Here is a 23,679-nt window from a genome sequence, read left to right on the forward strand (position 1 = left end):
AGAATTGTCCTTTAGAACAAGGGAAGATTAAATCTCTTGGCTGTTATCAGCTGTCTTGTGTGGGCCTCAGGTACGTAAATTCTCTTGTATCACCAGTTCCAGAGGCAAAAACATCTGATTGTCTTTTGGTAATGCTAGCAGATCTTGATGATCCTGGTAGCCACTAGCCATGTGTGGCTGTTTAAATTTAAGTTAATTAAACTCAGTAAGATTACAAACTTAGTCCTACCAGCTCCATTTCAAGTGCTCAACTGCCATGGACAGTTAGTGGCTACCATACTGGACAGTTCAGATGTAGAACACTTCCACCATCACAGAAGTGTCTTGTGGGTACATTCATGTGCAGGTGCGTTGCTGTAAACAACACAGGGAGTATCTTGTTGTTAATATGGACACCTAACAATCATTATGCTTTCAAATATGTTGTGACTGGTTTGAACTGAACATTGCATTCCCTCTTTTAATCTTAGCTATGTCTCCGTTGCCATTAACTAAGGGTAAAAAAAGAGGATAATTTCATCATTAGAGCCTTTGATAAACCGACAGAAGACATCTACATTGAGAAGCATTAATGAATGAATGAATGAATTTATTTAATAAAAATGCTTTGAATGCTCATGTTTAATACTGTAAATCCTTGCTACTCAAAGCAACAGAGTTTTCCTAGGAAGTTGCTAGAAATGCAAACTCTTGGGCTCCACCCTAGTCCTACTGAATTATAACCTGCATTTTAACAAGATCCCTAGGTGATTCATCTGCACATTAAAGTTTAAGAAGCCCTGCTGTAAATAATCTCTTTGTGTCTAGTAGTGGCCTTTCCTAACCTTGAGTAGGTGTATCTCTCCAGGCTTGCCTAGCCTCCAAGTATACAAAAGTAAGATATTCCCACCATCCTTTCCTGCCCCTACAAAAGAGGATTTTTATTCCTATTTATTTTAGCCTCATCTTTCTGGTCTAGGACGTAGACCGCTCAGCACCTGGCCTCTGCTCCTCCCTAGATCAAGTCTACTACACTCCTCTCCATGGCGTCCCAGACTCTCCGCCACGGAACCATGCCAGTGAGAGCTGCCCCTCTCCTCCCACCTCCTCATTTCCCTCTTTTCTCTCAATTCTCCCTAGTTTCCTAAGACACATTCATTCCTTCTTTTTTCCCCCACTCTCTTTTTCTGACTTTTCTGAAAGTCTCCTCCTGTTTCTACTCTGCAATATCACACTTCCATTTGGACTTCATCGCAGTTTATTAGGCATGTGTAAAGCCCGGTAGTTCTTTCTACACAGCCACTCAAGGAGTCTTACAACACTACGTTTTTGCTATAACTTCTATTTGCTATACTCTAAAAACAAACAGCATTGGCTCTTCCAGCCCTCTACCTGTGTTGTTACAACTATGAATAAATATAATTTAGCAGTTATAATTCCAAGAATATAGAAGTTTAGGTGATGAGGTAGGAGAGCTATAAAGGAAATGTCAGTATTAGAGGGAAAAGATAGCAGTTATTTTTACTATCTGTTTTGTATACTTTGTATACCATCTTGTGTTATCTAAATGTTTCCTTTTGGCTTTCCATGTCTCCTAGATATATTGTAAAATTTCAGAGACCAGTAAAAAGATTGTTGCAATGGTCTACATTAGAGAAAATTAGAACACTGGTCAGGGGCTAGAGAGAGGAGGATGGATAAAATACATGTAGGTAAGAAATATTCAGGACTACGTTAGGTGCTGGGAGGAAGCCTGCTTTTTCAGAAATGTGCAGTCTAGCTAGGGAGACATGGAAAACCAAAAGGAAACATTTGAAAAATACAAGATGTTAAATGAATAAATGCCATGACAAGTAATAAAAATAACTGCTGTTGTTTTCCTCTAATCACACTAATCTTCTTAGCATCCCCAAATATGTCCATTTTGGAATTCTATGATAGTATCTTTAATAGGTTTGCATAATAAAATCTAAATATACACCAAATTGAACAATTCTGTGTTTAAAAATTAGATGCTGAAAACTTCAATTCCACTGACATCTGGACAGTCCTTACCCTACCAGACAGATGTGTTTTCTTTCTCGGAAGATTTTAAATCCTAAGGAGACACTGATTGTCCTTCATACTAGAGAATGCCACCCCCAGCTCTAAAGCTCTTTATCAGGAAGCTAAAACACTTCACACCCTTATTGTCTTCTGGGTCTTAGCCAATCTTTGTTTATTTCAAGTTTCCTTCCTTTGTTGGATCATCCCCAGTCTTCCTTCTGGGTCCCCTGCCAAACGATGCCAAGGACTTAGAACAGTCTCTCTTTACCAGCCTTATTGTCCTTGCTTATTTTAAGTATGTCTCCTGATATTTCCATAGAGCTTTTTAAAATTGATTTGGGAAAATAAAATTGCTTTCTACACCCAACATTATTTGGTCTAGTCTACATCTTAGAAATGTGGTTATTCTTAAAACATCCATGACACTATTCATTCAAAAAAAATTTTTTTTATATATTTTTTTGAAGGAGAGACAGAGTGAGAGTGGGGGAGGGGCAGAGAGAGAGGGAAACACAGAAGCAGGCTCGAGTCTAAGCTGTCAGCACAGAGCCCAGACGCTGAGCTCAAACCCATGATCCGAGCTGTGAGATCATTACCTGAGCGGAAGTTGGATGCTTAACCAACTGAGCCACCCAGGCACCGCCCCCCCCCCCATGATACTATTCTTAACAATGTATTTGTTTATTCTCTATATTTAGTCTATATTGTTTCCAAGTTTTTATAAAACCCCAATATTCATATGTGTCAAGTTATTTTTGTATAATAACTTATAAAGTGAGATGTCTGGTAGGTGCTTTTTAAGTGTTATTTTATATGGTACTTGTAATTTATTACAACAAAAGGGCAACTTTTAATTTATATTTTGAATTTATATCTCTAAAACTCCTATTCATTCAAATATATAAGTGATGTTAGAGATTTGGCCAAATTTTCATTCAAATGCATAAATTCTATTTATGTATGATCCCAGTTTGGGTTTTTTTTTTTTTTACTTTTCACATATCTACAATGTCAGATTTCCTTGGAAATCACTTGCACGTAACTCATTTAACTCTAACATGAATCATTTCTGATTGATATTGATCCTCTTTTACAAAACCAAAGGGACTTAGTAAAGGATAGAGAGAACTCTCAGAAAACTATCATTAGAATTTATTAGGGAGGGGTCCTTACGTGCACCTCTCAAGGGATTCATTTTTGATGAAATCGCAGAAGATAAGTCTACCAGAAGAATTCATTAACTAATTAGTTAATTCAGTATGCCAAGCTCAGTACTAGAAAGGACATGAAAGCCATACTTGACTTCAAGGAACTTACGTCTAGTGAAGGCGTAAAGAGGTAAGTCGCCGTTCCCATGGTAGGTGCCAGAAGTCTTAGAAATGAAGTGCTAAAGGAACAATTCATTTGCCTCACATAAAATGGAGGATTAACAGTAGGAGCGCATTTAGGAAGAAACTCAGTTTTCCCCCTTTTGTGTAGGGAAAAACCCAGTTCTTTTCTACTGTGTTTCTCCCCTGTGTGTCTACTTTTACACAGCACACTCCACTTCTGGGTACCAAATGGGTGGAGGTTTTTCCCCGACGTCAAGTATTTCCCTGCAACACCAGCTAGCTGGGCATCCTGTAATTTAACTCACTTCCTAGACCATCTACCCGGAGATGGCATTAGATTCCACAAGTTAAAGCCTCAGTCCTATAAAACTGCCCCTCACCCCACCCTCATCTCTGCCCTCGCTTCAGCGCCAACTTCAGAAGCCAGTCACAAGCTCAGGGCTTCTAACCAACAGGCTATAGATCAGAGGTTCCCACAGCCCTCTCCTCAGGTTTGATTAACTTGCTAGAGGGGCTCCCAGAACTCAGGGAAACCTTTACTTACATTGACCAATTTCTTTTTAAAAGGATATGATAAAGGGTACAGATGAACATCCAGATGGAAGAGATGAGTAGGGCAAGGTATGTGGGAATGGGTGTGGAGCTACCATGCCCTCCCCAGGCACACCATTCTTCCAGCACCTACGTGTGTTCACCAACCTGGACGCTTTCTGAGCCCCCTAACATTGGGATTTTTATGGAGATTTCCTCATGTAGACATGATCAATTATTAACTTAGTTTCTAGCCTCTCTCCTCTCTGTGGAGAATAAGAGGTGGGGCTGAAAAATTCCAAGCTTCTAATAATAATGGTTCGGTCTCTCTGACGACCAGGTCCCTTCCAGGAGCCATCTAGGAACCCACCCTGAGTCACCTGATGAGAACAAAAGATGCTCCTCGTGCTCTTATCACTTAGGAATTTATAAGAGTGTTAGGAGGTCTGTGTCAGGGACAGGGTCAAAGACAAATATTAGAACAAGAGGCGCTCCTAGTATTGTTATCACTTAGGAAATTACAAGGGTATTAAAAGTTCTCTGCCCGGAACTGGGGGCAGAGACCAATATAAGTATTTTCTATTTTTTTTTACAGTGAGTTACCATAAAACATTATTGTGAAACATAAACAAGAACAATGGAATGAAAAACCATCCTTGAAAGTGGCTTCACCCATGTGTTCAAGGAGAGTGTGAATAGGAAAAACAAAATGCTGATGACTATTTGTATAACTTCAACCTCCAAAGAGACAATCGCAGCTAAGAGAGATTTGATCAATGTTTGGTTCTTTTTTGCACACTTTTATCTAACAACAAGGCCAGGACGCTGAAGATGAAGCCCCTTGAGGATGAAGTGATCACAGCTACTCCCCAAGCCTCAGACTGTTTAAATCTGTTACACCTTTCACCAATACCTATCATCATTTGCCTGGGGAAAATGTCTGATACTACACAGTGATCTGATGGATGTTTCTGTGGCTGGCTTATTTATTTTCAATTATGTTTTCTGGAAGTTGTAAAATTTATTTTCTTTTTTTAAATTTGAGACAGAGAGTGCAAGTGGGGGAGAGGGGCAGAGAGAGAGAGAAGCTTTAGCAGGCTCCATGCTCAGCACGGAGCCTGACACAGGGCCCCATCCCACGACTCTGGGATCAAAAGTCAAATGCTCAACCAACTGAGCCACCCAGGCACCCCTGGCAGTTATTTATTGCACAGGCCCTGTTGGTTTATTTCAACCCTCTACTATTAGTACCTAAATGCTGTGAGGAAATAATCTTTTACATAATGCACTTTGTTTTGATTCCCAGCTCAAGAACTGTCTGTGGTTGCTTTTTGTATGCTAAATGCCCAGGGCCACCTGTCCTGATTCTTTACCTCATCCTTCCCAATGTCATTCCCACTGGGCTTTCCATTTCTCTTGTCTCTTCTGAATGCATGTAAGAATTCTATACTTGGACATTTTTGGTGTGTTTCTTTTATTCCATGAGGATTTCTCAGGTTCCTAGTATATGTTCTGAATATCAAATTGAGAAAACAGGGGAGCTTTGCTTTCTAAGATTTCTTTTATCTTCCCAAAAGGTCTAGTATTGTCCCCTCCACAATGTTGACAGATAGAAGTTGCCTGTTGCCTTCCAAAAATATGAAGGAAGCTCAGGTGAATCTGGGTCATCATATGCAATTAAAAACTGTAATTTTAAAAGGCACAAAATAATTAATATCAAGGTGAAGAAATCCCAAAACTTAACCAGTTGCCTCAAGCCAGATATATTGGAGTTGAAGTTTACCACAGTTAACTTTATGTATGTATATACCATCTCAGTAATTCCCAAGTGCAAAGGCAAAAATACCAAACTGCCTTTTTTGTTGATTTTTAAATTAAAACACGTTCTTCTTGTAAAAACTTAGAGCTCTATAGAAAAACTGTACAGAGTAAGAGAACTCCAATTTCACTTGTCTCAAAGGTGACTACTAGTAATAGTTTAGACAATATATTTAGATCATTTTTTATGTTTTAAAACACATACATAATAAAAATTCTTCCTTTTAAAATTTTTAAATGTTTATTTATTTATTTTGAGAGAGAAAGAGACAGAGAGAGAGCTCACAAGCAGGGGAGGGACAGAAAGAGAGGGAGAGAATCCCAGGCAGGCTCCACACTGTCAGTGACTCAGGGCTCAAACTCACAAACTGAGATCCTGACCTGAGCCAAAATCAAGAGTTGGATGCTTAACCAACTGAGCCACCCAGGCACCCTTTGACTTCCTTTTTAACATGCATGTACATTCTTAATATTAGTATTCATTCTTTTGAATTGTGATACAGTATTTTAAAAGGTGAGTATAGTGTAATTTATTTATCTATTTCTCTCTATGAATGGACATCAATCATGGGTTGTTTCCAGATTTGGGGGGTTTTTAGTAGAAAAAATTCTTCAAGGACTTATCTCTGGGCTTAAAGGCGAAGATTTCTCTTAGAAACATTTATATAAGTGAAATTGTAAGGTCAAAGAAAATGAACATTTTAAATAACGGAAAATAATGATGCCACATTGTCTTCCAAAACCACTCTTCCATTTTTTAATCAATTATTTTCTCACCAATAGTGTATGAGAATACCCTTTTCTCTCTACCTTCACTCAAAGTGGATATTAACAGTCTCTTTTAATTTTTGCCAGTGTAGGGGTGCATGGGTGGCTCAGTGTGTTAAGCATCTGACTCTTGATTTCAGCTCAGGTCATGATCCCAGGGTTGTGAGATTGAGCCCCACGTTGGGGGTCCATGATGAGCCTGCTTGAGAGTCTCTCTCTTTGCCCTTCCCTGCTCATACTCTCTCTTTCTCTCTCTCAAAAAAATTTTTTTTTGCCAAGGTAATGCCACCCAGTATGGTATCTTATTGTTGTTTTATTTTGCATTTCTCTAACCACTAGGTTTCATTTCACTTATGTTTATTCTTCAGTGAATTCTATAATCCATCTGTTGCTCCTTAATTTCTCTTTGTCTTTAGCTGTACCCTTAGCTGAATATTGTTGTGAAGTAACCATTATGAATATACTCATTTCTTAAACATGGTTATCAGTGTGCCACTCTCTTTTCTAACAAAAATAATTGATAAAAAAGAAAAGTATTGTTTAGAAAGCTTTTTCAAAACTTTCTTTTCTTTATCTGATATTCTATTTTTTTAATTTTTAAAAATATTTATTTATTTTTGAGAGAGAGACAGAGGGCGAGTGGGGGGAGGAACAGAAAGAGAGGGAGACACAGAATCTGAAGCAGGCTCCTGGCTCCAAACTGTCAGCCACAGAGCCCGATGCAGGGCTCGAACTCACAAATCTTGTAATCATGAACTGAGCTGAAGTTGGCTGCTTAACCCGCTAAGCCACCCAGGTGCCCCTCTGATATTCTATTTTTATTTATGTACTTCAAAATTTTGCCTTATTGCCAGTCACATAGAAACACTGTATACATTGCATTCAGACTAGCAATAGCAACAAACAATTGCAACACATATACCTCACGGAGAAATTCAATGGAAATACACATGTTCTATTACTATACAGTGTTTATGTGTCCACAGTGTTCCCCCAGCACAAAACTAGCATTATTCCTCAAAGTGTTATGAGACAGATACCTAACTTTCTCCTTTCCCAGACCAATGATACACATTACTCCTCTCAATAAATACAAATGGGCACGTGTTACTGGACTCTTCTATTTAAAATTGTGGCACATTTTTCTTTCTTGGTGAAGAACATGAAGATAATCATAATGGGTAACATTGGGTGCTTACTACATGCCAGTTTCTGTTCGATGTGCTTACCTATGTTAATACTAATCTCATCCTGAGATAGGCGTTATTAGTATCATCTCTGTTTTAGTGACAAAGAAATGAAAGCACATAAGGTTAAATAATTCACTTGAGTAGATATCTCAGCAAGAACATGGCAGAGCCCTCATTCAAACTCAGGGCATCTGATATCAGAGCCCCACTTTCAGCCAGAATGCTGGGCTTGCATGACCAGTGTTTGACTAGAATAATAACAAGGGAAAGGAAACATAAGAAAAAGAACATGGACAAGGGCGGGGGGGGGGGACAAAGAAGTGAAGGATAGGAAAAGAATGGAAAAGAGAAAAGAAAGAGGAAGGAAGGAAGGTAGGAAGGAAGAAAGGAAGGAAGGAAGGAAGCTAAAGAAAAAGAAAAGGAGGGAGATAGGGAGAAAGAAACTGGAAAAATTACCCTCCATCCTCACACTACCAATTCAAGGGCAAACAAAGGGCTTGGTCACAGTAGCACCAATGAAATACACAGTGTTGTGGGTTCGGTGTTCCTTGTGTTCCCTAGCCCTGGACCCAGCAACCCTTTTACTCCTACATCCATACTTCTTCCAACTTAGAAACTTATCCTGGTGTTTTCCCTTGCTGTGTTTCAAAGATTCACAAAACTTGTAGATATGGGGGCTCTTATTAAAAAAAAAAAAAGTGGGATGGACTTTCATTGTCTGATTTGTGCTTTCAGGCATAATAGGGCCAGTGATCATATGTTTATAAAGTGTGACCTTAAAAAAGTTCTACAAGAAACATTGTAAAAATTATATTTGGGTTTCAAGTTCTCCCTAATTCTTTAGACTCCCTTCATCTTGAACACAATAAAAAAGGTAATGGGGAATATTCCATGACAGTGGTTCTCAGCTGTGGGTGAATTTGCCCCTTGGGGCACATTTGGTGATGTCTGGAGACATTTTAGTTCACAGTGTCACAACTGGGTAGGGGGGGTGGGGTGAGGGAGGGCATCTAGGGGGTGCAGGCCCGGGATGCTACTAAGAACAACCTCTCACACCAAAGAACTACCCAGCTCAAAATGTCAATAGCGCCAAAGATGAGAACCCCTGTTTTGAAAGGCAATGCTACCCAGGTCAAATTACAGCTTCTCTTTAGTAGCATGGGGATTTGTTCCCTAATAAAAATACAAGAACAACTGCAACTTTTCCTTCTAGCCAAGCTCTGCGTTTTCCTTACAACTCCTTCCTGTCTGGTCTAAGGCCAAGCCATTTATGGAAAAACAAAATGGCACAACATGGAAGTAGTATTAAGGTCCAATCCAAAATATTTGAGTGAGTGCACTCTGTAAAGGAAGTTTTCTTTTCTTTTTAATTTTTTTCCCATTTTTATTTATTTTAGAGAGAGAGCATGCATGTGCAAACAAAGGAGAGGGGCAAAGGGAGAGAGAGAGAGAAGCCCAAGCAGGCTCCGCACTTAGCACAGAGCCCACTGCAGGGCTCAATCCCACAACTCTGGGACCATGACCCGAGCCAAATCAAGAGTTGGACTCTCAACTGGCTGAACCACCCAGGTGCCCCCAAAGTAAGTTTTCTTAAGATAAGGAATATTCATCCAAATATCCTAGTCTAATTAGTGAGTAATAATTATTCCTTAGGCAGTTTCACTAGAATAAGGGATATCCTTTCTTTTCTTCTATTATTATTATCCCAAAACACATGCTCAGTTTCATTTCAGTCCATGGCTTTATAAAGAAATACCTGAATAACATCATCTACAAAATCCATCTGCAAAATATTTCATGTTCAGAGGTAGAAAATTCTAGCAAGAAATTGCACTCAGATTTTAAATATTGCCTTTTTATGTGTCAATTAATAATGTCATATATTTAAGAGTCTAAGAAAATCAGTGTTTAATAATAAATTTGAGATTATATGCTATTTAAAAATTTTATGTACCAGATACTCTTCTCAATCCTATGTACATTATCTCATGTCAACCTCACATACCATTTAGCAGATGTGGAAAGTAAAGGCCCAAGCTTATATGAGCTAGTAAGAAGCAAACCAGGATTTGAATTCATGTTCTCTTACTCTGACCAAGTCTAGCATTGTTTGCACAATATGATTTTGCTTGTCTCGTCATCCCTGTTCCAAAGAGCATTCAAAGACTGGAATATAGTTCTCTTGTTGATTTTTTAAATATAGCCCCAAATAAAATCAACACATAAATTATATACACATACAACTATTTTAATATATCATGTTCATTATAAAACATTCCAAAATAAGATTTTTGAAATGAATGAGATACAGAACAAGTAAAAATAAAAGTTCTAATAGTTTATTCCTACATCTCCATGGATCATCATCTTTTATACATCCTGGGATTCTCCCACCCCCTTTGGAGACCATGGAGTAATGGGGTCAGTTCTTTGCTGTGTCAAAGTAGGAGACCTGGCCTATCAGTGCCTCTTCAGAGATTCCATGAGAAACGGCTTTTGTCAGTTCAATATTAGGTACCAATCCCTGTTCAGCTCCACACTTAAAACCAAATAACACAACAGTGACAGGAAAATACAACTTTTATCCATGAGAAAAGTGCATGAAGAATGTGGCAGGAGGGGGACTTCTGCCCCTTTATCATCACCAAGATAAAGCCATCATGGGACAAGACGGATAGATGTACCACACAAGATCAAAGCTTCCCAGCATTGGATCATGAAGATCCAGAGTCCTTTATCTCAGAGCCCGAAGGAACTATGTTGATAATTCTTTTCCAGAGCTTCTTGCATGGTAGTCATGGTAATCATTGATTAATCATGGTAATCTTTCAATAAAATACATACTAGGGTCACTCAGTGAATATGGAGAACTGCTCCACTTTAGAGTAAGGAAATCTTGGGGACATGAACTATATGCAGAAAGGCAAATTCTAAACATTCCATTTAGTTACTTTATTTAATTTGATATAAGATGTCTCTAAAGGTTCTTGAATTTTCTCCTGTTTTACTTCTTACCAATACCACCTTTCCCCTCTTTGTGCTCATGGAGCTCTATCTTAGGGCTGGGACTGAGGCGAGGTGAACAAAATATCCAAAAAAATTTTAATTTTTTTTTTTTTTTTTTTTTTTTGAGAGAGAGAGAGAGAGAGAGAGAGAGCGCATGAACAGGGGAGGAGCAGAGAGAGACGGGGACAGAGGATCCAAAGCAGGTTCCTGCTGACAGCAGAGAGCCCGGTTGTGGAGCTCAAACTCATGAACCGTAAGATCATGACCTGAGCTGAAGTCGATTGTTCAACTGAATGAGCCACCGCAGTTGCCCTGAAATATCAAAATTTTTAATGACAGAAGAGTCTGTCATTTAGCTTCCCTGGGATTGTGGAAATAACATCCTTTCTGTCTTATTTCTCCAAGACTTGACTTCCCATTTAGGCAAGAAGCTACTTACTTTGTTTAACTCCCTGATGCCCTGAGTGAGAGTATTCCTTTGACCCTGCCCCAGGGGTCTTGTAACAGATCATCTTATTTTCAAGTCTGCTCCAGTGAAACTGCTTCCTGTCCAAATATAGTCTTCCTATCTGGCCACCTTGCAGGCTTCATAGTCTTTAAAATCTTCCACTTTTAGAAATGAAAGAGATATTACTTACATTGGATTTAACTGTTTTTATCTTAATTACTACATGATTTAATGGCTAAGTGGCTAATTTAATTTTTTTAAATGGGGACTATAATGTGAGGATCCTAAGGCATCCAATTATGCAAAGGACAGGAATGCATTGGGCCTATGGATCGTGGATTTAAAGGTTGTATCTGTCATTCTGCTCTACTTCTGTGTCGCTGCTTCTATCTATTGCCTGTTTCTACCACTCAGATCAAATTGGGGAATATGGCTAGCAACCAGTTGCAGACTTGAATATTCTCAGCTTCAACTACCAGAAGAAGGCTGATACTAGTGTTTTGGCTCCAGTTCTGAAATTCCTTGGCGGGGGGGGGGGGGGGGGGGAACCTCACATTGGCCCAGCTTGGGAGTTTCTAGGCCTGGACCAGTCAACAATGGACAGGGTTAGATTTTATAAATTTGGTGATTAGTAGTATAGTAGTACGGTCCCATTGTAACCACATGGATGGTGGAGTCAGAGGGGTAGGTCCCCTACTAAGCAGGAGCTTGGCAGAAAAAAAAAATGTGTATCCACACAGAAATAATTTAGCCCAGGTCTTTCATGTAATAGATGATGAAAATGAGGCTCACAGGGTGGGTTGACCAAGGCTAGTGAGAAAGCCAGAACTGGATCCGAGGTCTTCTAAGTGCCAGACTCATGTTCTCTTACTCAACAGACCTTTGCTAAGAATTTAATGGTGCCAGACCTAGTTTCAGGTGCTCAGGTTGGTTACAATAATAAACAACAGCCACGAAAGTCCTTGTCCTCACTATACTACTCGTTAGCCGGATCAGATTATCTTCAGATCTTCCTTCTTGTAAACAGCTTCTTCCTTTATCACTGCCCCGAATCTTCCTTATTGAAAACTCCAGAAAATATCTCATTCTCTCTGCCTCTTCATTGCTTTCCCACATGCCAGTTGATTTCAACATTAGGTTTTTTTCCTAGAATCCATATGAAGATTGATTGTTCTGATAGACACTCAGCCATGAGAGGCACATTTAACAAACACAAGGTCTTTGAAAGGATAGGGATGTTTTTACCATATAGGAGACATGTTGTAGGTAAAGAAGAAAAATAAACACCTTTGTTTAATAGTTAGGATGCCTGGTTTACTCCTTTCCCTCAAAGGAGGAACATTTATATGTAACAGTTGCAAATTCTTTGAGAAGTTTTTCAACTGCCAAGAAGGGAAGAAAATTAAAGAATGGATCTTAAATTGAGTCTTGGTTTATAGTCCAACATCACGCTTTCCGTTTGCTAGTTATGTGACTTTCAGGAGTTCACTTAACTTCTCTGTGCCTTAGTTTCCTAATATAGAAGAGTGGATACTAAACAATCTATGGAAATTATTTACACTTTGTACTCTCACTATATTCTTAAAAAGATTGGAGAGGACAATGAAATATTAAATCCATTCCAGTTTCAAAATTCCACATTTTCATGAAAGCAAGTCTTTTCACTGTGGTTTGCAAAGGTGAATAGCCCTTGCACTTTACCATTTGTACACAGATCCTAAATGATCTAATTATGTTCATTAAATCAACAAGATTTCTTTGAAAACAAGATGGCTTTGTCTCCCAAAGCTACAATTATAGTGGGTTGCAGCTGTGATTTACAACTATTTAAGTAGTCAAGAACACCTCATACTGGTCTTATAATGAAAAATGCCACCCTTCCAAATGATTTCTTCTGCCCCTTCCTATATTAGAAGGCTAAGATCTGATATAAACAAGTAATTTATATTATTCAGAGTCCTTCACACATTTCATTCCACAAAAAGCTAAGAGAAGAGCCATGGGAAGGAAAGGCATTTCATCTTTGCTCACTGGAAGACTCCAGAATGCCTACCCGATTAACTCTTTTAAGTCTGCTTTAATTTTTTTTTTTAACCTGGTCAGTACATATTATTTTTTGCTGGTATCAGAACATTTTCATATTGAATTCTATAAAGAATAATCTTGGATCCAGCATTCCCACCCTGCCTTGTGTTCCCTTGACTACCAGAGACAGCTATGCCTTGATGGGCCCTAGAAGGGACAGCATGTGAAATGTGCCAGTTCCCAGAAACAGCATAGAACTCCTGTGGCTGGATCCTTGATAGGCATTCCTGGAAGCAACCACTCAGGAGTGCTACTTTTAGCAACAATAGCAGCTAAGATATGATGCACGAGTCAGAACATTGTGCTGTATCTTTTCTAAGTCTCCTGAATGAGCCACTGTTTGTGGGTGCCTACTGAGCTGATAGCTGAATGCTAGTCTTCATGAACATAGCCATTAGCATTTTCCCACTCAAAAGTAGTGACAGAGAAAAACTTCTGGGTTGACATATTGGCAATGGGCATCAAAAATCTTAAAAATACACAAAATTGATGTCAATAATTCTACTTCTTAAGAATTTGTCCTAAGGAAATAAATGTGTAGTATAGTGGCTGACACATAGGAAACATACAATAAATATTAGATATCATTATAAAAATAGTCATTACAGCATGGTTTGTAATCATGAAAACTAGACTGAGCCTAAAATGCCCAAGAAAAGGAGATTGATTAAATAAATGGGATCATGTCTCCAGAATATACTTTTAGGCAGCCATTAAAAAGTATGCCAGTGGTTTCCAAATTTGGATGTACATCAGAATTGCTCAAGGACCTTGTTAAAAATGAAATTTCCCAGGCTCCATCCAAAATATTCTAAGAATAACTGGAAAGATCTATAGGTAAGAGAGAAATTAGGTTTTATATAAACTCAATATCTATAGCTATATAATACATATTATATTAGGGATATTAATTGTGCTTAAAGGATTATTACTTATATCAAAGTCTTGATGACTTTTCCTTAATCAGTTTATCTCACAAAAATCCATCTCTTTTATAAGGAGCCATTTAAATCCTTCAGGTCATTGAAAATAGCCTTGACTTGAAGCTATATCTCATTCAACAAATTTTTCTTTAAATGGGCATCACTAGGGGCGCCTGGGTGGCTCAGTCGGTTAAGCGGCTGACTTCGGCTCAGGTCATGATCTCGCGGTCCGTGAGTTCGAGCCCCTCATCGGGCTCTGTGCTGACAGCTCAGAGCCTGGAGCCTGTTTCAGATTCTGTGTCTCCCTCTCTCTGACCCTCCCCCGTGCATGCTCTGTCTCTCTCTGTCTCAAAAATAAATAAACGTTAAAAAAAAATTAAAAAAAAAAATGGGCATCACTATATTTATTCCCCAACCCTCCAAATTATGTAATCCTCTCTATAGGTAAATAGATAGCTATCTCTTTAATAAAATAACAACATTTTCCTTCTAAGAGAATAATCCATTTGTGGTAATATTGCACGTTTGGGGGCTATCTTTCAATCTGCCTTCTCTGTGTGTTTTCATAACATTTGTAGTAGAGTGAAAGGTAGCTAGAAGGTTGTGGTTGAGTATAATGAAAGCATTTAACTATCAACTCTTAACATTGTTCCAGCCCTAAGATAAGTAACTGTTTATCTATAGTCCTATTTTGCTCAAAGAAATATACCCACTAAGAAAATGGCCAGAACAGTGTTAAATTAATTAAACAAGGAGACCATTAAACTGAAGTGGTTCTAATACCTATATAGTGGCCTGCTTAAGCAAACTAAAACTTTAACCTGAAAAGCAAGGCTAAAAAAAATCAAAACCTAAGGACAACCAACTGCAAACAGCCATCCCTGGCTTTTCCAAATAAAGCTAACATGTAAGCTATAGCCAATCAAATAATTCTCTTGCTTTCCTTCTGCCTCTTCTCTGTAAAGCCTTTCCACCAGCTCTTGTTGGTAAATTACTCCTAACCGCTTCGGGATTGTCTCAGCCCGATATGAATTGTCTTTTGCTCAACTAAACCCTTGAAAACTTAATATGCTTCAGTTTACCTTTTAACAACTGGATTTTTTTCCCCTTTCAGTTGAACCGTTGCTCCAAAGACTAATATAATGATTGGAAATTCCAGGGTATTCCTTTTTTGCTGGGTATTCCTTGCCTGCTTATCATTATTGTCCCAAACCAGGAAGCCGACCCAACAGCAGCAGAGTGACTCAGTGAGTACTGACTTTTCACATTTTCGGAAGACCATTACAGTCCTAATTTCTTATTCCTTCCCACACAGCAGCTTCTGTAATCAAGGTAGCTTACAATTATGCAATGCTTATTTGTGCCAGGCACTGCTCAGATCACCTAGGTATTTGTGATTTACATCTCTCCCTGTAAGGCAGCAACACCATTAGTCATCCCCATTTTATAGATGAGGGAATCTCACCCCAGGAAGGTTAAGGTATTTGCTCAAGGTCACAGAGTTATGCACACATAAGCCACAAGGATTTGAACCCAACCACTCTGACTGTCTTCACATGTAACCTCTAATCCCCAGTCTTAGGTATACCACTTTGGGGCTGACTTTTGTTTCAAACTTCTGGGGAAGCTATAGGTAGAGGAAAGAAAGCCAGGGACTGAGGAGTAGAAGGAAGTGCCTCCAGACAACAAAGGAGAGCATTCTTCAGGTGACAAAGGGACTCTGAGAGGAGCTGGGTCAGAAATGCTGCTCATCTCTGCCTCTGACTGGCTAAGGACCCTTGGGAAAAGTATTTCGTTTTTCTGAACCTCAAATTCCTATTCTGTAAAAAGGTGATAGTAATGCCACTTTCACTGTGTCCTCATAATGAAATAAGATAATATTTGCACAACAGACGCAGAGAAACCTTAGCTGTCATCGATCCCAACCCCCAGTCAAAGATAGTTGAGATCTTTGAATTAACCAAATTGAAAAACAGGTCTCTGAGTAGACTTTCCTTAGGACTGGAAACAACAACAACAAAACAAAGCAAAGCATCAAAACAAAAAACAAAAACCTAAAAAAGATGGCGTTTATAAATCTTCCTTTCAAATGTACTACTGCTGTTCCATTGTGTTTTTTTTTTTTAACTTTCTCCCCCTCTCCTTTTCTTCCTTCTCCTTGTTCATTTTCTCCTTGATTTCTCAGTAGAATACTTTTTGAAAACCTCCAGCTTTGACTCCACTAAGAGAGAAGAAGAAATTTTAACTGAGGCCAGAAATCTATGGAAAGCAGAGTGCCCTGGGGGACATCCCAGCTGCAAAACAAAAACACAAAAGCTGGCTGAGTTGGGAGATGAATATTCTAGAGGGAGGAAGTGTTGAGGATGACCAAAAATTGCAGATTCTTTCCAGCATGAGATTAATTTTCCCAAGTTCTACTTTGCTTAGACCGTTGATTTACTTTACTGGAAGGGTGGCCCTTTGCCTAGGCCATCTTGCATTTCTTTCTGTACTCCCTCAGAATCATTTAAATTGTTTCAGGCACACATGGCTCATTTGCCATCCAAATTGCTGGTTAGAATAAGAAAATGCATCTTTTCCTTAGTTCTATCCTTGTGTGTGAACAGGAAAGAACAGGGCTTTGGGGTCAAAGAGCCCTGAGCTGAACTTCAGCTCACTACTTATTAGACTGGGGAAATTGAGCAAATTGCTTAGCCCTCTAACTTTCTTCTCTTGTTTGTTTGTTGTTTGTTTTTTTATTTTTTATTTTTATTATTTTTTATTTTTTTTAATGTTTATTTTTGAGAGAGAGAGAGAGAGACAGTGTGAGCGGGGTAGGGACAGAGAGAGGGAGACGCAGAATCCGAAGCAGGCTCCAAGCTCTGAGCTGTCAACCCAGAGCCCAATGCGAGGCTCCAACACTCAAGATGTGAGACAATGACTTGAGCCAAAGTCAGCGGCTTAACCGACTGAGCCACCCAGGTGCCCCTGTTGTTTGTTTTTTTTAAGTTTATTTATTTATTTTGAGAAAGACAGAGACAGCATGAGCGGAGGAGGTAACTGACTGAATCACCCAGGCGCCCCTTTCTTCATTTGTAAAGTGGGTGTAAGGATAGTGACAACCATAGAGGTTTGTTTGATTGAGATAGTAAATGTAAAGCACTAGCAGAGGAATGGAGCCTGATAGTCCCTTTTCTCTCTTTCGTAGTGCCTAACTATGTACTCAGTTTAATTTGAGTTTGTCAGGTGAACTATATGAATGAAACAAAGATATACATCAGTCGGGGCAAAAGATATAGCAAAAGGCTTACTTCTTTTCAAGGGGTTGAAGAATCTTGATGTTCTAGGTTATGTTTTAGACCAGAAAAGGGAACATAAAAACATGAAAATAAATACAGAGGGATATCCTACACAGATGTCATTGTGGTTAGGACATCTTATTTACATCAATAATTTTTGATTGTCTTAATTACATTAGAATACCATATTATTTGATAATTTAAAAAACAAACAAGCAAACAAACACAGGGCTTGGTTTTCATGAAACTAAAACAAGTAACTTGAAACAGAACAATTCAGTTTTAAAGATTGAAAGAATACTTCCATTCTTCTCCTTGAATTAGCAGCTTTTTGGGTAGATGAGGCAACCTAGCAGGTAAATTTCTGCCTCTAAGTGACCTGTTATTTTCATTCTAAGTGACTTGCTATTTCATAATATTTAAAATACTAAATAAACATTTATGCATATAGCATATAAAAGCGGGATTGAGAAATGAGCAAGCCGCAGTTGTAACCCTGGAAAATAAAAATGAGATTGCAAATGTACTGAGTACATGGAAATGGCTACTCGAGGAAGGTGGTCATATTCAGGTATGCTCATTACAAGGCTAGCGTGTGATCAATCTGATCATTCTTACCGTGTCCTGCTTATGGAACTCTGTGTCCATATGTATTTTCCAGGTGGTTGGTTTACTAGGTTAGGCGGATATTTATTTTCCAACTTGTGAATGACAGTAAAAATTTATGCCCCAGGGTCAGAAGCTTGGGTGAGCCATTGGCTAGGGCCCTGAAAACCACCTTTCTCTGTCATACAAGCAGTTGTTGTAATCAAATTGGCTCCATGCCTAGAGCAGGCTGTGTGACTCAGTGACAGTTGCAATCAGAGCATGGAGTTGGAGACAAAGAAGTCATAGATCAGGAAATCACAGTGACGATGGCCAACTGGGATTGGATGGTTTTATATGAGTGGAGGGGTTTTTTTAGGGATGTGTTTTCTTGATATATCATTCATCAAAGACATATTTAATCCAATTACTTTTGCATGAGATTTAAACAACTTTTTGTTCCATTACTTCTCTTTTCAAGTGATTCTGTGCTAAGGGGGAGCTCCAAATATTATAACAACCATTCAACATTTCCAGTGATGTTAGATCCATGCTTGATAAGGGCATACATGCCTAGTCTCACTTGAGTTAGATCCACTTTTTGAAGTCACTTTAATTTTAACATCCACCTCAGGCTAGATCCAGTTCATTCTAGTGATAATAGAATGAATTTCCAAGAGAAATCTTCAATCAGGAGTTCTCAAATATTTTGAAGTCCACAATGTGTGTATTTTGTTTAAATATGATCAAGCACTTAACTTTCATATCTACTTATTGTAGTTATAAGTGTATATGGCAAGTGATAATAAAGATACAGATTTATAACTTGATTAACTTCAAGGGGAAGGTGTAAAGAATTAGGGGAAAATGTATAAGGGTGGGAAGTTGTGGTTATAATACAATTTGTTTCTTCTCTTCTACAGTGTCATTAGTAGGGGTGCCTCAATGGCTCTGTCGGTTGAGCATCCGACTTCAGCTCAGGTCATGATCTCACTGCTCATGAGAGCCTCGTTGGGCTCTGTGCTGACAGCTCAGAGCCTGGAGCCTGCTTCAGATCCTGTGTCTCCCTCTCTCTCTGCCCCTCCCCTGCTCACACTCTGTCTCTCTCCCTCTCTCAAAAATAAATAAACATTAAAAAAATAAAAATAAAAGCTTTACAATATCAGTTGCATGGTCAAACAATGTGGAAATACTCTGGTAGTACCAGAGGCATCATCCTTATGTGGTCGGGTAGGAACTACTGTACTATAGGGTAAGGATGAGTGTAACCTGAAGACAGGAACAGAGAAAGGTCCTAGATCCTGAAATAATATCTTCACATAAACTTAAAATATCAAAGGTCCAGGAGCAACTGTTTCATACTACACTTGGTGTGTGGCTAGTGTGAAATGCTTTTACAGCCCCTTACCGTGGAACGTTGGGGTTCTGTATGAGGCAAATTGAAAAAGCCATTGAACAAAGCTGGAAGAATTGTAATGAAACTTGAGACAGATGCAATCGTTTAAAGATTAGACCACATCACCCCAAAGTGAATAGGTATTTATTACTTGGGGGAAGAATTGGAGTGATCACTGTATGTGATTTAATTGACCAGGTACTTAAAATAAGATGACTTGTATGACCGGATCACTATGTCATAGATTTTATTTTTCATTCTTCTTCCCTCCCAAAGGAATTTTGTTTTTGTAATGGTTCATTGTTTGAAGATGAAAATTTTGCATTTTGTTAGGAACATACCTGGCTGCATTGAGCAATGTCTCTGTGGAAGTAATTGTCATCAATATCATTTGCAGAAGCACCATTCAATATTTATTGAGCACCTATTATGTTCTAGATACTTCTCTAAGATTTTGGAATACAATGATGAATAAAATAGACAAAGATGCCTCTCTTCCTAGAATTTACATTTCAGTATGGATGACTGACAACAAATACTAAATCTAATAAATAAGTAAATTAAATAGTATGGAAAAGTAAAACAGTATAGCAGAATAAGACTATCAGGAGTGCTGAGGAGAGGGTATTGCAATTTAATTTTTTAATTATTTTCAAAATTGTTTACTTATTTATTTTGAGAGAGAGAGAGAGAGAGAGAGAGAGAGAGCTCATGAGCAAGGGAGGGGCAGAGAGGGAGAGAGAGAATCCCAAGGACGCTCTATGCTGTCAGTGCAGAGCCTGACCTGGGGCTTGAACTCATGAACCGTGAGATCATGACCTGACCGAAATCAAGAGTCAGATGATTAACCAACTAAGCCACCCAGGTGCCCCATATTGCAATTTTAAATAGAGTGATCAGGATGGGTCTCACTGAGAAGGCAACATGAGCAAAGACTTAAAGGAAGTGAGAGACATGTAGCCATCCATAGGAAGGGTATTTCTAGAAAGAGGGACTAGTCAGTGCAAAGGTCCTACGGTCCATATTTTCACATGGCTTACTGTTTTTTTATTTATTTTTTAATTGAAGGAGTATGGCATGCTACTCACAGGGAGGTTATTTTATTCTACTTTATGGGATTGGAGAAGAGATACACCTTTTCCCAGCTTTCTATGTAGGATTCTAGGATTCATAACCCCTAATGCCTTAAATATCCATGATTTTTGGTTCAGAAAGTGACTGTGACCACTCTTGGCCATATTTTATGGATCTTGCCTACTGCCTTCAACATGTATGGCATAGAGAAGCAATTCAATTATGGGGTGTTATTTTTTTTTTCTTCTGTTAGAACAGTTTTGGAAGGAACCATTGTTGTACACCATCTATATTTATTAACTATAAAATGGATGTACTGTGAGGATACTTGTCTCCCCAGAAATTTAACTGAACTTGCAGCATCATAACTACATAGTAAATGAATGATATGGAACACACACACATACACACACACATACACACCCCACATATTTTCTCTATGTGACATTTTGTTACAAAATCTATTCTTGGTAATCTTCAAAGTACATGCGATGAATTGATACTAAATATTTAATAAGCAATTTCAGATGCAGAAATGCTATTTCATACTATATAATATTGTGGCATCATTGATATGAATGAACACTACAAATGAATGAATAATATAAATCATTCATATAAGTGATTGAACATACATGCATATGCATGTGTGCCCATGAGCACACATACGTGTAAGGGAAAAAAAGAGACTCATTTTAATTTAGGAAAGATGAATAAAAATAAAAGCACATATATCACTTGCCCAGACAAAAAATGCATTATTAGGCAAACCATCGTTAACAAAACATTTATTGGGTACCTACTGTTAGTGGATTCTGTGGCGAGGGTCCTTGTTCCACTGCAGAGCTTGAATTAATTCTGCTTCTACAGGGAGCACAACGTAGCGACCACCACCACCACCACCACCACCATGCACTCAGTGCTTATCACTTGTCAAGGAATGTGCGAAGGGCATGTACTTACATTATTGTATTATTGCAATATTGCATCATTTAGCTCTATGCAGTAAGTACTATAATTATCAACAGATGAGAAAACAATGGTTCCAAGAAGCTAAGGAACTTGTGCAAGATCTCAGAGCTAGTCAATTCTAGATCAAGGATTTGAAAGCAGGTATTGTTTATAGGGCTCGTAATCTCAACCACTGCAGTGCGTTGCTTGAGAAGGATCTCAGAAGTAGTGTGAGAACACTGAAGTCAGATGAGACCCAAGTTAAATCTTATTTCTGTCTCTTATGTGGCCATAGACAAGTTATTTAACCTTTGAGGCTCAAAGATTAATAGATGAATACCAATATCTAATGTATAGTATTTATAGTACTGTAGTTATCTCTGAACATCTATAGATATGAAGTACTATAGTACTCGTACTATAGATATAGAAATAGTATCTAACATGACAGATAATAATATTTACTTTGCCCAAATTGTCATAAGATTAGAGATAATGGACATGTCTGCCACGTGGTTGCTACTCAATAAACGGTAGTTGTGATTTAACTGTTATCTCTGAGTCTAAACAGAGTCACTGAAGAAGAAAGCTATGCCAAACTCAGAGAGCACCTAACTTTTCCTTTTCTCATTAACCAGAGCTACCCGTGACTTACTTGATAACTTGTTTCTAGAATCGAATGCAACCATTGCTAAAGGAAAGACCAGGGAGTGCAAGTTCCTTCTGCATATTGCACAACTTAGAAAACGAAGCCCATTAATTTAATTTACACCAGAGTTTTGGCACCGTGTAAAGTCTTCCTCTGGAGGAAACAGACAACAAGCTAATGTCCCAAGGAGGGAGAAACAATTAGCTAATTCATGAACTAAGGTTGTAGTTACAGTATACTCTTTTAGCCGAAGATAGTAATTTGTTAGCTTAAATAACACCAAACCAAGATTACCAATGTTACTAGAGAAAGTGTTCCTTAAGGACAGGTCAAGCCCTAAATAATAAAATTGAAATCCAGAGATGTTTGGGATGCTCAGAGGTGTTTTTACATAGATGACTTTACAATAAAGATAGAAAATTAAGCCTAAAACAAGTTATTATCCTGAACAATAGAAGTATAAACAGAACCCTCATGAATGAGTATTCTAGTATTTTTGAGGGGATAATATGATGTCAGAGCTGGAAAGGGTTTTGGAACTCATTTATTCACACCTCTACTCCCTTCCCCCCACTTTTTTTTTTTTTTTTTTAGCATTTCTGGAAAAAGAAAATGTAGCCAGTTCCATACAATAAAGTAAAATATTTCTGATTTTGATTTGCTCCTGGGTGAGGTGATGGAGCTTAGTGAGAAGCATAGTTTATAAGGGTTCTTAAAGCCAGGGGCCTTGCTAAATTTAGATTTGGTTCCTGCTTATGTAATTTTCCTTGTGTTTTCAATTATTTATACGAATATATTATTTATATATGTCTGGAACTTGTGCTTTTAGCACTCAATAAACAGGAATAATTTATGGGGTTATGGAGTGCTTCCTGTCCTTACCTTTCAGAATATGTTCTTTTGCATTGTTAATTAATTGTTATATTCAGTTGTGTGCAACTTCCTTTCCCAGCAGTCTTGTGGTGACACTTAACTAGCCAGAGAGAGAGCGAAGTTAGAATCTACCATTATCTTTATACTCCGATTCCAAAATCCAGGTTAATTAGCTTATTAGCCATTTCCCTAACACAGCTACCTCTGGCGGGGGGCGCTCAGTGGCATGAACTAGCAGATCACGTTCCTTGAGTAGAGTGAGACCAGACCATACTGAAAGAGGAAACAGGCTTCTGGTCCCTTTTTTTTTTTTAATGTTTACTTATTTTGAAAGAGAGAGAGAGTGAGTGGGGAGGAGCAGAGACAGAGGGAAAGAGAGTCTCAAGCAGGCTCCACGCTGTCAGCTGGGAGCCCAACATAGGGCTCAGACCCACGAACTGTGAGATCGTGTCCTGAGCCGAAATCAGAGTCAGATACTTAACCGGCTAAGCCACCCATGTGCCCCCCACCCCCCTCCACCGCTTCCAGTCTTAAATAGAAGTTGCTTCTGCTTCGAGTTTCTTCTTTGCCTCTGCCTTTTTTTTTTTTTTTTTTTTTTTTTTTTTAAATCGGGCTGTCTCTTTTGCCACTGTCTCTCAGAGGCATGAAGGTCTCAGCTGTGCCTTAGGCCTTGGACCTTGGTCTTTCCCGGGTTCCTTCTGTCCAGGTGAGCAGCCCACTCTCAGACCATTTAATCTGAAGGCAAGAA

This window comes from Panthera tigris, chromosome B3, assembly GCF_018350195.1.
Source record: "Panthera tigris isolate Pti1 chromosome B3, P.tigris_Pti1_mat1.1, whole genome shotgun sequence".
Classification (NCBI taxonomy): domain Eukaryota; kingdom Metazoa; phylum Chordata; class Mammalia; order Carnivora; family Felidae; genus Panthera; species Panthera tigris.